This window comes from Elephantulus edwardii, unplaced genomic scaffold (genome assembly GCF_000299155.1).
Source record: "Elephantulus edwardii isolate Elephantulus edwardi_28Jun2011 unplaced genomic scaffold, EleEdw1.0 scaffold00169, whole genome shotgun sequence".
In the NCBI taxonomy this organism is placed as follows: Eukaryota; Metazoa; Chordata; class Mammalia; order Macroscelidea; family Macroscelididae; genus Elephantulus; species Elephantulus edwardii.
The window spans coordinates 1,009,969-1,024,836 of record NW_006399919.1 but is presented as its reverse complement, the minus strand read 5'-3'; positions in this window follow the sequence as shown (position 1 = coordinate 1,024,836).

Sequence of the window (14,868 nt, the reverse complement as noted above, 5' to 3'; positions counted from 1 at the left end):
TTAATGAAGGAAATGACTGTGTTTTATTACACTAAAAAGATGGTGGTCATGCGTATTATTTCTCACTGTAGGAATCAAGGCAGGGCTAATGGCTAATCTTCACTTGTAATGAAGATGTTTTTGTTAGTTGCCATACAATTGATTGCAATTTAGATTGGCTGTGTGTGTCACAGAGTAAAAAGGCATCATAATGATGAAAGGGTTGTGGGGCCAACCCAAAGACAAAGTAGTATGAGTCCACCAGCTGCTCCTCTGGAGAAATATAGGCCCTCTCCTCTAGTATGATTTAGTCTCTGAGAACCTGCTGGAGGTCAACTATGCATTGCTTCTGACTAAACAGCACATACTAACAACAAAAATAGATTTTTCTTGGTTATAATCTTAATAAATGTAAGAACTTTCGTGGCATAGTCTCTAGCAAAATGTGCTGCTAATCCAAGGACCCTGCATCTCCAATGTTTTGAATTAATAAATCTTCTGAGAGATGAAGATAGGTAGTCTCCTTCTGATACAATTTATGTCCTTGGAAACCCATTGGAAGGTCAACTATGAGTATGGTTCTTGTTATAATGTGCCACTGAGTCATGTGCAACTCATACAGCTCTGAAGCCTGCCCTGTCCTGAGACACTCTCACTGACTCTGACACACTTATCTCCATTGACAAGTTACTATATCAATACATCTCATCTGAGGTCTTCCTTTCCTGTGCTGTCCCTTTGTCCTTTTGAGCATGATATCCTTCCTTCTCCAAGGACCAGTCCCTCCTGACCACATGTCCAGAGTATGTGAGACAGAGCTTCCAAATCCTAGCCTCTAATGAGAAACCTGGTTTCACTCTATCCAAGAGAGACCTATTTGTTTTTCTGGAGGTCCATGGTATGTTCGAAGCTCTTCTCACAAAATATGACTCATAGACATCATTTTTTCTTCTGTCATACTTAGTCATTATTACTTGATGGCAGTAAGTTTCTTTATTCTTAGCAGAAGAAAATGTCAACCAATGATACCACTGAATGGGTTTGAACCTGTAATTTTTTTTTGAACCTGTAATTTTTAACAAAGACGTGAATACCAAACATTGCCACATCTAAGAGCATGCACAGTGAAATAGGTTGACATAAATTGGGAAAAATAATAGTTTATGTAGATGTACCTCATTTCAAGTTGATGCTAAAGAGTTGAAAATTTGAGCAAAGTGCCAAAACTCTGCACCTAACAAGCTTACTTTCTATTGCTGTGTATTAGGTGAGGGAACAGTAAGTTTACGTAGTCTCTACTCCATTTATTTCTGGCAAGGATTCAAAAACTGCATCTCAAATTTACCAGTTATTTTTAAGAATTCAGTTCCTTGATAATCACTCTAAATGTTTATTATTGTAGAATTCTATGTCTTGAGATTTTTATATCCCCTGAGCACAATGTCTTCTAAATTGTGGTGTTTCATAGATATATTTAAAAAAAAAAATATTTCATGTCTGCCTAGAATCAGTTTAAAAAAATATTTGCATTCCTAAGCAAAGCTCTACACGACTACATGGTGGCATAGAGAATGTTTGGCACAGTGCCTGAATGCAGATACTCTCTTTCAAAAGAACCAGTTTTATAATTCATGACATTTTTTGACACCTCATTGCTACCACAGACTTAAAAACGTTTTTTTTTTTAAAAAAAAGTTGCTGTGGAGTTGGTTCTGACTTGTAGTAATCCCAATTGTGTCAGAATAGAACTTTGCTGTGCAGAATTTTCAGTTTTGCTTTTTTGGGGGGGAGAAAATTCTCAGACCTTTCGTCTAAAACTCAAAACGTTAAATTTCAAGTGGGGAGATTGCTCAGCTTCCTTCCTCTGAGCTGCTGTTGGACTGTTATTGCCGGAGAAGCACTACCTTTGGGTGAACAGTGCAACTCCCTACAGATTACACTACCAGAATATCCTTAAAAGCAGCAGTAGCAAGTTAAGAGGGCTTTAGTGGCATAGGCCTGAGGGAGCTGTGTTACTAACACAAATTACTTGATTATGATGTCAAGGAGTTTTGAAAATTTAATATTTTTGAATGAAAGGCCAACAACATTATGATTTTTGCTGTATGAATGTCAACTCATACCAATCCTATAAACAACAGATTGGAGTGATGCCTGTCTACACCATTCTCATGAAATGCTCAAGCACATTGATACAGTCATTGTGTCAATCCATTTTGTTGAAGGTCTCCCTCTCTGTCTCTGACCTTCCATCTTTCCCAGTATGATGTCTATTTCCATAAAATAGGCCTCTTGTGATAATATGCCTAACGCATGTGAGACTGAGTTTCACCATCCTTGCTTCTACAAGTACAAGTACAAACCCTGTTTGTACTTCCCCCAAGACAGAGTACTTTGTTCATTTGATAGTCCGTGAGCTATTCAGTACTCTTCACCAACAGGACAGTTCAAAGGTGTTTATTCTTCTTTCATGCTTCTTCATTGTCACTTTTAGAAGCACTGAAAACACTATGCCTTGCATCAGGCACACCTTATTCTTTAAACTCACCTCCTTGATCTTTAGCACTTTGGAGAAATACATAATAACCAATTTTACAAATGCTTTTTCAATTTCTTTTCTACTATTTCCATGAGTACTCATTATGGACCCAAGTAAAATGAAATAGTTGACAACTTTAATCTTTTTTCCATTCATTGTGATTTGGTCCATTGATCCAGAGGTGAGGATTTTTGTTTTCTTAATATTGAGATTTAATTCATATTCAAGCTATGTTTGTTATCTGTATAATGGGATTCATGAGTCTTTCCTCAATTCTGAGGTCACAGTCTTCATATAGTTCAACTACTTTAATAATTTGCTTGTTGTTGTTATTATGTGCTGTTGAGTTGCCTGTATCGACTCATGATATTAAACACAATAGCTCTGAAGCTTGCTCTATCTTGAGCCAGTCTCACTAGCTCTGACACATCTATCCTCATTTCTCCAATGACTATGCCAATCCTTTTCATCTGAGGTCTTCCTCTACTACACTGTCCCTCTATACTTCCAATCATGACAACACGATGTCATTCTCCAGGGACTCCTTTACCCTCTGGTTGCATGCCCAAACTATGTAAAACAGAGCTTCAAAAATCTTTGCCCCCAAGTAGCAATTTGGTTTTACCTTTTCCAAGACAGACTTATTTGCTCTCTTGGCAGTCCACAGTATGTTCAATACTCTTCTCCAGCATCACAACTGAAAGGTATTGGTTCTTTTACTGTCATTCTTAGTCATTGTCTAAATCTCTGATGCATAGCAAGTAATTGTGAAGGCCATGGCCTGATCAGGTGTATCTTAATCTCTAGACTGATATTGTGCTCCTCAGTACTCTTGGGAGGTCCCTGATAGGAGAGTCTCCCTGTATAATTCATCTTTTGATTTTCTAACTGCTGGTGCCAAGAGTGTTACTTGTGGAGCTGAGCAACTTGAAACTGTAACAACCTCAATTTCTTCTCCATCTATCATGTGCCGCCAATTGGCCCACTGGTGAGAATCTTTGCCTTCTTGATGTTAAGCTTAAATCCATATTGAAAGTCCTTGACTTTCTGTAGCAAAAGCCTCAGATCCTCCTCAGTTTTAGCAAGGAAAGTTGTGGATGATTTGGTTAACATGTAATCTTTTCAGAACTCATAGCAAATCATGATAATTAAGTGAATGAAATGGAATTAGAAAACCAAAAGGGAAGAACATATTTGGTGTTTCTCAAAGTGAAAGGAATGAATGAAGAACTAATTCAAGCCTTGAGTTGCAGTATTAAAGAACTATATGGGCAAAATTGAAAAGTGTTGGAAGAATTAGAAGATGACGAAATATTTGAAATCATTTTGTTTAAAATTAGTGGTCAATATTGAACCATTTCAGAATATGATCAAGAACCAATATTAATGAATGAAAAAGTTCAAGATGCACTGAAAGTGTTGGCAAAAGTAAAACCCCAGTGTAATGGAATAGCTACTGAAGTGTTTCAACAAACAGATGAAATTCTGGATATGTCCAGAAGCCTATGCTAAAAAATATAGAAGAGCTGATCCACTGACTGTAAGGGATATTGCTGATTTCAGATGAATCTTGACTGCAAGCAGAGAACACTAGACAGATATTTACTAATCTATTAGTGACTATGCAAAGGCATTTTATAGTATGGATCATAACTAATTATGCCTAACATTGAGGAGAATGGGAACCCCAGAATACCTAATTGTGCTCATATAAAATCTCTACTTAGGCCAAAAAGCAGTTCTCCAAACAGAACAAAGGAACACTCCATGATGTAAAAAAGGGAAAGGTGAACTTCAGGGTTGTATCCTTTCTCTATACCTATTCAATCTGTAAGGTGAGTAATTAATAAAAGACATTGAGAATTGCTATGTATAACATACAAGTCTATTAAATGGTGTTCACAGATAATGACAGTTACTATTTCTCTCTTCTTTCCTCTGAAAGGCAAAAAATTAAAATATGCCAAATGTTCGATGGGAGGAAGATGAACAATCCTCCTGTGTAGTTTATTGACCATTAAAGCCTTCTGGTAGGTCAGATATGAATCAATTTCAACTAAATGACAATGAATATTTTGAGAACAATTTGCCTTCGATGCATTTTAAGTGCATTATCAACTGTATCAAAAACCCTAATATTGTTTTAGACATGTAAGCATTTTTAATATATTTCACATTTATTATAACATTTTTAAATTTTTTAAATTCTGATTTTAACAAAAAATTACTGAAAAGTTGAATTTTTCATTCATTTTTGCACATTTTCCTCCCTACCCATTCTCCCAATGACTTTTTTTTTAAATATAAGTTTACTTATTAAGTTCATATGTATTGTGTTTCACACTATTCTTCATTTATGCTGTATTTCATATAATCATTTCACAATATTGAGTCTTCCTATCCTTAAACAGGGCACATTTCCCCATTTATTTAGTTCTTTTATTGTATCTCACAAAATGTGCTATAGGGGTTTTTTGTAAAGATATTTTGTTGCAGACTGAGGGGCCCTAATTATGGAATAATTTTATAATTATTAATAATGAGACAAGCAGCCAGGAATGAGGTAGAGCAGAGAGTATAAAATGTAGGGGGGGGGAAGGGGGGAGTCAGCAATTCTTGACTGAAGACCCCAAGCCAAGCTTCTTTGTATCTTTATTGAAAGTTATCTGGTAGTAAATCACAAAGAGAATTCAATGCAAATAAAGCCAAGCTCTTTCTATTGAAAATTTTCTGCTTGATTCAGGAGGGAGGGGTTCACAAATGCAAGAATTTGGTTCACCCTTAAGGATTACCTTGATGCCTCAGGATGAACTCTAGCTCAGGAAGTTAACACTCCCTCTGTAGGGGGCCTCTAGCTGTCTCATGTCTGCAGGGAACAAACAGCTCATTTTCTGGGATCTGCCACAAGAGAAATCCTAGCTTATAAATCTGTAATTCCTTCGATTCCTGAACAAGGGTTTTCATATAATATTTGTTATAAAGTGTGGTTTTCCATAATACTTTTTGTCTCTAGTTAGGTTCCCTTCCAAGTATCTCAATTTGTGGTTAGCTATTGTAAATGGTTTTGCTTTCTTATTTTCCTTTACTATTTAAAATAGCAAACCACAAATTGAGATACTTGGGACTTTTGGATATTGATCTTATACCTACCACTCTACTAAATTGGTCTACTAGCTCTAACAGATTTTTTTGTTGAGTCCTTGGAGTTTTCCGTGTACACTATCATATCATCTGAAAGTAGCAACATTTTAACCATCTGTTTACCGATTTGGATGCCTTTTGTTTCCTTCTCTTATGGTATTGCCCTAGAAAACACTTCCAATACATTATTGAATAGAAGTGATGACAGTGGAAATCTGCCTGGTCCCTGTTTGCAAAGAATGTGATTTTTAGTCTATCTCCATTAAGAATGATATTGGCTCTTGGTTATGCATTTATACTTTTCACTATTTTGAGGAAATTCTCTTCTTTTCTAATTTTGCTGAGTGTCTTTATCAGGAAAGAATATTGGATTTTATCAAATACCTTTTCTGAATCAATTGCTAGGATCATATGATTCTTGTTATTTGCTTTGTTAATGTGGTGAATTATATTGATTGTTTTTTCTTATGTTGAACAAGCCTTGCATATCTCTTATTAATCCCACTTGATTATAATTAATTCTATTTTTATGTACTTTTGTATTCTATTGGCTAAGGGTAAGAATTTTTGCATCTATATTCAAGATATTTTGTCAAGATATTTGTCTATAGTTTTCTTCTTTTGGTAATGTCTTTGCCTGGCTCTTGTGAAGGACCCCCGAACCGCTGGTCCTGTTCTGTCCCGAGTGGACGGCGAAGACCCAAGACTCCAAGACACCAGCTTGATGCAACAGCAAGAGATAAGAGGTTTATTGCAACAGCAAGAGATAAGAGGTTTATTGCGGAGCTCCGGGCAGACTCTTATCTCTGGCAAGAGAAAGAGGAGCCAACCCTGAGCAGACAAAGTTGGGTTTTTTTATACACTTTAGGGGGATACAACTGAGTATCAGCTTCTCATTGGGTGATGAAAGCACAGTTTGAATTCATTGGTTCAGTGTTCGCTCAGAGTTTACACAGCATTTTTGCACGTAGCACTTGCGGCAGTCACATAGCACATGTAGCAGTTAGATAGATCTTTAACTATAGGGTGGTGTCACAAATTCTTAAGTATACAATGAGTTCAAACTCCAGGGCAGTGGAAAAGCACAAGATACACTGGTTATCAGTCGAGAAACCTCTGCTTGTTTGCCCTGCCTTTTAGTTAGCTATTCTTGAAATACTGTTGCCCTGGATACATGGGTGTGGGGCTTTACTCGAGACAATGGAAAAATTCCTGAGTTTAACTTAGCTGAGAACTATAGAAACCTGAGTTTAATTCAGCTGAGAACTATAGGGACTATTTTAATTTCAATCTTTTCACTTGTACTATGGTTATACTTGCTTCATGGAAGGTCTCTGAGAGTGTACCTTCTTCCTTTTCTATATTTTGAAATAACTCAGATTGGGTTGGTGATAAACCTTTTCTGAATGTTTGGTAGAATTCAACCAAGAGGCTATATGGCCCAGGAATTTTATTTTGTGGGGGAGTCTTTTTATGACCTACTCAATTTTTTTAAAAATTTTTAAGTGGGTCTAATCAATTATTCTACATCTGTCTGGGTCAATCTGAGTGGGGTGTGAGTTTCAATAAATTTGTCCATTTTCTCTAACTTTTCAAATTTATCAAAGTATATCTTTTCATAGTATTTTGTTATTATAGATACAATTTCCTCTGGTTCGGTTGTGATGTCACCTCTATCATTCCTTAATTGAGTTAATGTTATCTTCTTTTTTTCCCCATTGCTATGTTTGTCAGTTTTACTGATCCCTTTGAAATACTACCTCCTAGTCTTATTTATGGTTTAACTTGTTTTACTGTTTTCTATCTCATTGGTTTCTACTTTAATTTCCTTTCTTTTAGAGTCTGTGGAATTAAATTATTGTTCTTTTTCTATTTAATGAAGGTATTGAGTTAGATCATTAAATTGTTTCTTTCTTTGTTTTTTGTGTGTTTGCCTCTTGCTATGAACTGCCCCCAGAGAACTGTGTTAGCTGCCTCTCATATGTTTTGGTACGTTGTATTTTCATCATCATTTGTTTTAAGAAACTTTTTAATTTCATTGTTTATTTCTTCTATAACCCAATCATGTTTTAGCATGTTGTTATATTGAATTTGACTATGCTATGTCTAAATGTTTTTTAAAAGGCTTACTTTGTTTTCTCACAGTGTTTGAAGTTGGCTGTTGCTTTCTTGACATTATTTTTCTTGATAAATATTAGGATGTTTCTATTGTGTCTTCATAAGGTATTGGTAATTCTTATCTTTATGATGTTATTGTTTAGTTGCCAGGTTAAAATGTTCAACCTCTAGCGTGAGCCACTCACTCTACAGGAAGTTGTTTAGGAAAATTTGCCTTTCCTAAAGTTCTTTAGGTTCTCTCTGTTTTGCACAGCAACCATCCAGCAATCTCGCCTTAATGTAGCCTCCAATTCCCAAACTCTATTGTCCTCTTTCATTTGTTGAGTGGCAGAATGACATGTGACCAGGTGTTACCCTTGAGCAATTTCTCTCTAGGGAAGTTTCAAGTCAGCTTTCTTTTTTACAGCTCAACGTGCTGGTTGAGAAAGCTGAAAAAGTCTTTCCTCTGATTGTGGCTTTGTATCCCATACTCTGTTGTCCTCATTGGTCCCAGAGATGGCCTTGGTCCACCATGGAATAAAAGATACCCAAATGGACAGACCTCTCCCCAGGAAAGTTTCTGTCTCATCTCCTCACAAGCGCCTTGAAGGCTCACTCTGGACTTCTCACCTAATGTGCCTTCTCTCTTGAAGCTTAATGTCTTCCTTTGTCTTAGGACTTCCTGAGTGGGAACAAGAGTTCCACTTTCAACAGACCCCATTCATCATTAAATTTAAATAAATCTTCAGATGACAATTGACTCAATTTCTTCTCCATGAGGTAATCTTGTTGGTGTTGTTAAGTGTCATCCGGTTGCCTGCAACTCATAGTGACCCTATGTACAATAGCTTTGAACTCTGCCCTATCTTGAGACAATTTCATAGTTTCTGATACCTCTAACCCCATATCCCAGTCACTGAGTCAATCTATCTCATCCAGGGACTTCCTCTCTTGTACTTTCCCTCCACCTTTCTAAGCATGATGTTTTTCTCCAAGGACTGGTCTCTCTGGGAAAAATGCCCAGGGTATATAAGACAGAGCTTCAAAATCTTTGCCTCCAAGGAGTAACATGGTTTCACCCTCTGCAAGACAGACATGCATGTTCTTTAGAGGGTCATGATATGTTCAAAACTCTTTTCAAGCACCATAACTCAAATGAATCTATTCTTCTTCTATGATCCTTAGTCACTGTCCATCTCTCTGATGCACAGCAAGTAATTGCAAAGACAATGGCTTGGATTAGGCACACCTTTGTCTCTGGACTGACATCTTTGCTCTTCAGTACTTTGGAAAGGTCCCTGAAAGATTTTCCCAATGCAATTCACTTTTGATTTTGAGACTGCTAGTGTCAAAAGTATTAATTATAGAAGCAAGCAGTCTGAAATTGTTAACAATCTCAGTCTCATCTCTGTATTTCATGATGCTGCCAGTTGGCCCAGTGCTGAGAATCTCTGTGTTCTTGATGTTGAGTTTCAATCCAAATGTTTCAGGTCTTTCTCAGTTTTAAGAAGCAAGGTTGTGTCATCTACATAACACAGATTGTTGATTAGGCTTCCTCCAATCCTGATGCCACATTCAAAGTCCAGACTCCTAAATGATATTTTCTGTATATAGACTGAGAAGGTATGGAGATAGAATGTATCTCTGACATAAACCTCTCCTGATTTTGTATCATGCAGTGTTTATTTGCTTTGTTCTGGTGACCACTTCTTTGTCCAAGTATAGGTTTCACATGAGCGCAATCAAATGTTCTGGGATTCCCATTCTTCTCAAGGTTAGCCACAATTTGTTATGACCCATAGAGTCAAATGCCTTTGCATAGTCAATGGAATACAGATATACATTTATCTGGAACTCTGTACTTTCAGCTAAGATCCATCTAACATTGGCTATAATGTCTCTAATGCCGTGGCCTCTTCTAAGTTCAGCTTGCATATCTGGCAGTTCTCCGTTTGTATACTTTCCAAGTTATTTTAAATAATCTCCAACAAAATTTTGCTTGCATATATCTTTCTATAATTTGGACTCAATTGAATCACTTTTTTAAAAAATGAGAATAAATATGGATCTCTTCCTGTCAGTTGGCCAGGTAGTTGTATTCCAGATTTCTTGGCACAATTTGGGGAGCACACCTGTTTTTTGCCAATTCCTTTGAAGCAGCTTAAACTTCCTCCTTCATCCCCATTGTCTTTTGTTCATGTGCCGTTTTGTGAAATACTTCTGTGTCAGCCAATTGTTTTTGGTACAATAACTCTGTGTACACCTTCCATCTTTTTTTGATGCATCCTAGGCCACACAATATTCTCTCTATAGTACCCTTAAGTATTGCAACTCAAGGCTTGAATTTGTTCTTCAGTTCCTTCAACTTAGGAAATACTGAGTGAATTTTTCCCTTTTGTGTTTCTGACTCCAGATTTTTGCACATTTCATTATAATGCAGATCTTTGTCTTCCTGAGCTGCCCTTTGAAATCTTTTGTTCAGCTCCTTAACCTTTTTTAAATGAAATATAAAATGTAATGATGAAAGGGAAATTAGTCACAGAGAGTAAGAGGTACAGATAAAAAAGGTCTTTATCTTCCATAAAGAGGAGCAAAACATGCTATTGACTATGGCAATAGAGAGCCAAGAATGTTTATAAAATGTTTTAAGGGATTCACAGTGGCTTTAAAATAGGTGAGGGGTTTTTTGTGATGGGTATTCAAAACCTTTTAAAGAAATAAAAGGGTAAATACAGTCCCTAAAGCTACAAAGACATTAAAGATGCCTACTAAATGTCAATAAATCAGCAATAATATTCCTGTTGTCACAGCCTTTTTAAAATCCAGCATGAAAATACTCCTTAACTTCCTGATATCTTTTCTTTTCTTTGGCTTCTCAGCACTCTAGTGTGATATTCAGAGTCTCTTCTGATATCTGTCTTGGTCTTTTCTTTATCCTCTATCTTTGTAATGACCTTTGCATTCTTCATGGGTGATACTATTGATAGCCTCCCACAGCTCATGTAGTCTTCACTCATTAACGTTCAAAAGCCTCAAACCTCTTCTTGAGATGGTCTTTAAATTCAAGTGGCATAGATTCAAGGTCAAACTTTGGCTCTTGTGGATTTCATTTTATTTTCTTTCACTCCAATTTGGACTTGCATATGAGTAGTTGTTGATGGTCTGTTCCACAATCAGCACCTGACCTAGTTTTCACAGCTTATATTGAGCATCTTCAACAAATTTTTTTCCACAGTTATAACCAATCTGATTCCTGTGTAGATAATCAGGTGAAGTCCATGTGTATAGTCTTTTTTAAAAAATAAAAGGCATTTGCAATAAAAAAAAAACCATTGATTGTTCAGAATTCTAACATTCTACCTCCAGCCTTGTTTCTGTGACCAAGTTCATGTTTTCTATTAATCCTTTTTCCCTGTTTCCAAATTTTGCATTCCAGTCACCCATGATTATTAATTCATTTTGGTTGCATGCTAGATCAATTTCCAATTGCAGAAGTTAGTAGAAACCTTCCATTTCCTCCTCTTTTGCAGTGGTTGTTGGTGCATATATTTGAATGATAGTGATAATTAATAGGGGTTACTTGTATGTGTATGGATATTATCCTGTCACCCACAACATTGTATTTCATGATGGAACTATAAATAGTCTTTTTAACTATGAATTTTTGTCTCACAAATATTGTTCTAAAACTGTGTATATTGCTAAGAAAACGGTCTTGGAGAGGGTGAGACCAAGTATTTCTGTGGAGAGTAGGATTTTGAAGCTTTGTAAAAACATACTAAGACAGGTTTGGAAGAAGGAGTAACATCCACTTCCTAAATAACATGCCTCCAGAAACTCTATGAACTTTGATAAATGTTGGTAGTTGTAGAGGGACTTCAAGCCTTTTGTGAATGGGATTTCTATCAATCCTGGTCACCTTGAAGGCAATCAACAACAATGACAATGACAAGGATAAGGATAAAGATTGGCCATTCACTTCCAAAATAACAGGGCTTTGAAAACTCTATATACAAAAGAGCGCACATGGATTAGACTATCAGATAGGGCACTATAGACTGAGCATTCATATTGGGATTCACAAAGGAGAAGGAAAGGTTGCAAAAAGCCATTAATGATTGTTGTTGTTGTTGTTGTTATGTGCCCTTGAGTCACTTGAGACTCATAGACCTTATGTACAACAGCCCTAAACCCTGCTCTATCCTGTGCCAATCTCACTGCCTCTGACACATCCATCCCGATTACCCCAGTCACTGAATCAATCCACCTCATAGAGGGTCTTACACTCCTGCGCTGTCCCTCCACTCTGACCAGCATGATGTGCCTCTCCAAAGACCTGTCTCTCCTTAAAACATGTCCAAAATATGTCAGATGAAGCCCCAGAATCCTTGCCTCCAAGGAGCAGCCTGGTTTAACCCTCTCTAGGATGAATCTATTTGTTTTCTTGGCAGTCCATGGTACATTCAATACTCTTCTCCAGCACCACAGCTCAAAGGCATCAATTCTCCTTCTATCCTCCCTAGTCATTGTCCAACTCTCTGATGCATAACAAGTGATTGCAAAAATCATGGCCTGTATCAAGCGCACCTTAGTCTCCAGAGAGACACCGTTGCTCTTGAGTACTTTAGAGAGGTCCCTAACCGCTGACTTTCCCATTGCAATACATTTTTTGATTTCCTGGTTACTGGTGCCAAGAGTGTTGACTGTGGAGCCAAGCAAACTGAAGCTGTGAACAATCTTAATCTCTTCACCATCCATCCTGATGCTACCGATTGGTCCAGTAGTGAGAATTTTTGTCTTCTGGACATTGAGCCTCAGTCCATATTGAAGGCTGCAGTCCTTGACCCTCTGCAGTAAGTGCATGAAGTCCTCCTCAGTTTCAGCGAGCAGGGTTGTGTCATCTGCATAACGCAGATTGTTGATAGATCGTCCACTAATCCTAACGCTACGTTTCTCCTCATAGAGCCCTGCCTCTCGGATAATCTGCTCTGCATACACGTTGAAAAGGTATGGAGACAGGACACAGCCCTGGCATACACCCTTCCCAATTTTGAACCATGCAGTGTTGCCCTGTTCTGTTCTGTTCTGACTACTGCCTCTTGGTCCAAGTATAGGTTTCGTATTAGCACGATTAAATATTCTGGGATTCCCATTCTTCTCAGAGTCAGCCATTAATGATTAGAATGTGAAATATAATCTTAGAGAGTGCTCGTAATCATATGTGATGTACCTCTTTCCTTTCTTCTCCTCATAGCAGACAGTTTCTCTGAGTAATTAATTCTGGAAGTGTATAGGATTGTTTTAAAGTATTACTCTTTCTCAAGTAGATCAGAAGGCCAATCCTGGTTAAGGATAACCCTGAGGGTGTGAGTAACAAGGATAAAGTTTCTTTGAAATCCTCAAGTAATAATCTGCAACTCTATTATCCCTAAATGTTCTTCTGCTTTTAAGTGGCTTTCTTATCTCTAAAAGTCAAATATAAGCATATTTGTTTTATTGGACTTTGTAGATATTGTGTAGTTTACAAATTGCAGATTTATAGCAAGCCTGCATGGAACAAGTCTGTTGGCACCATTTCCCCAGTATGCGTTCCCTTTGAGTCTTTGCATTACATATTGATAATTTTCAGAATATTTCAATTTTCCCCTGTAAAATTATTGTATATTTAATAGACTATAAAAATAGTGTAAACACAACTTTCATTTGAAGTGATAAAGTTTAAAATATTTTGCCTTGGCTCATCAGGATATTTGCTTTATTCTGGAGGTACATAACTGGACCTGTAAGATCTCTGAGGTATATCTGTACCAAATTCTTTGTAAAGATTTTACAGGAGGTCTTGGAATTTTTTTCTAATGGTTGTGCTTTTCTATCACTTTCAAATACATTAGTAATATATGTGCTTTCATTACATTTAGAAACCTGAACACAAGGTCTCCCCTTATTTGGCAGAGCTCTTAAGAGAATAATAAAATGATTATCATTTTTTTAACTTATCACTGATTAACATTATTGTGAAAGTTGAGGATGGCTCAGGACAGGACTAGTTTTAGATCTTTTGTTCATTGGGTTGCTATAAGTGGTACTTGATTTGATTGCACCTAACAACAACAGCAGCATTATTACTTTCATTGGAATGTAGTGAGCCAATGAATGTTAAATAATGTGGATATTATTAGGTGACAGTTGCCACTGAGTTGAGTACAACTCATGATAACCCTATAAACAATATATCTGAATTGTATCCTATCCTATTCTTATCATCGTCACAATCTCTGACATACTTAAGCTCATTGCTGTAGTCACTGTGTCAATCAACCTGGTTGAGGATTTTCCTCTCCTTTGCTGTCTCTTCAACTTTCCAAGCCCTCCTAGCAACATGTCTGAAGTATGTGGTACCAAACTTCACCAAACTTGCTTTCAAGGATCAGTCTGCCTTTTCCAAGACATACCCGCTTGTTCTTTTGGAATTCTATGACATATTCTATACTTTCTCCAATATCACAACTCAAAAGCATCACTTTTGCTTCTGCCATTCTCATTCATTGTCCAGCTCTTAAATGCATAGCAAATTATTGAAAATACCATGGTCTGAATCAGTTGAACTGTAGTCCTCAAACTAATATTATTGCCCCTCAGTAATTTGGAGAGTTCCTTGACTGAAAATTTACTCGTGCAATATGTCTCCTGATCTCCTGACTGCTGGTGCCAGGTGTATTTATTATGGATCCAAGTATGACAAAGTCATTGACAATTCAATTGTTTCTCCATTCTGATGTTGCTTATTGATTTAGTTGTAAAAAATTTTTGTTTTTTTGATGTTGAGACACAATCCATCTTGAAGGATGCAGTATTTGATCTTCTGCAACAAATGTTTAAAGTCCTCATCTTCAGCAAGCAAGGCTGTGTCTCTTCAAACAAAAGGTTATTGATGAGTCTTACTCCAATCTTAATGCCACATCCCTCTTCATAGAGTATGTTGTTGTTGTTGTTATGTGCCGTCGAGTCGTTTCCGAAATAGCGACCCTATGCACAACAGCCCTAAACCCTGCTCTATCCTGCGCCAACCGCACCGCCTCTGACACACCCATCCCGATTACCCCAGTCACTGA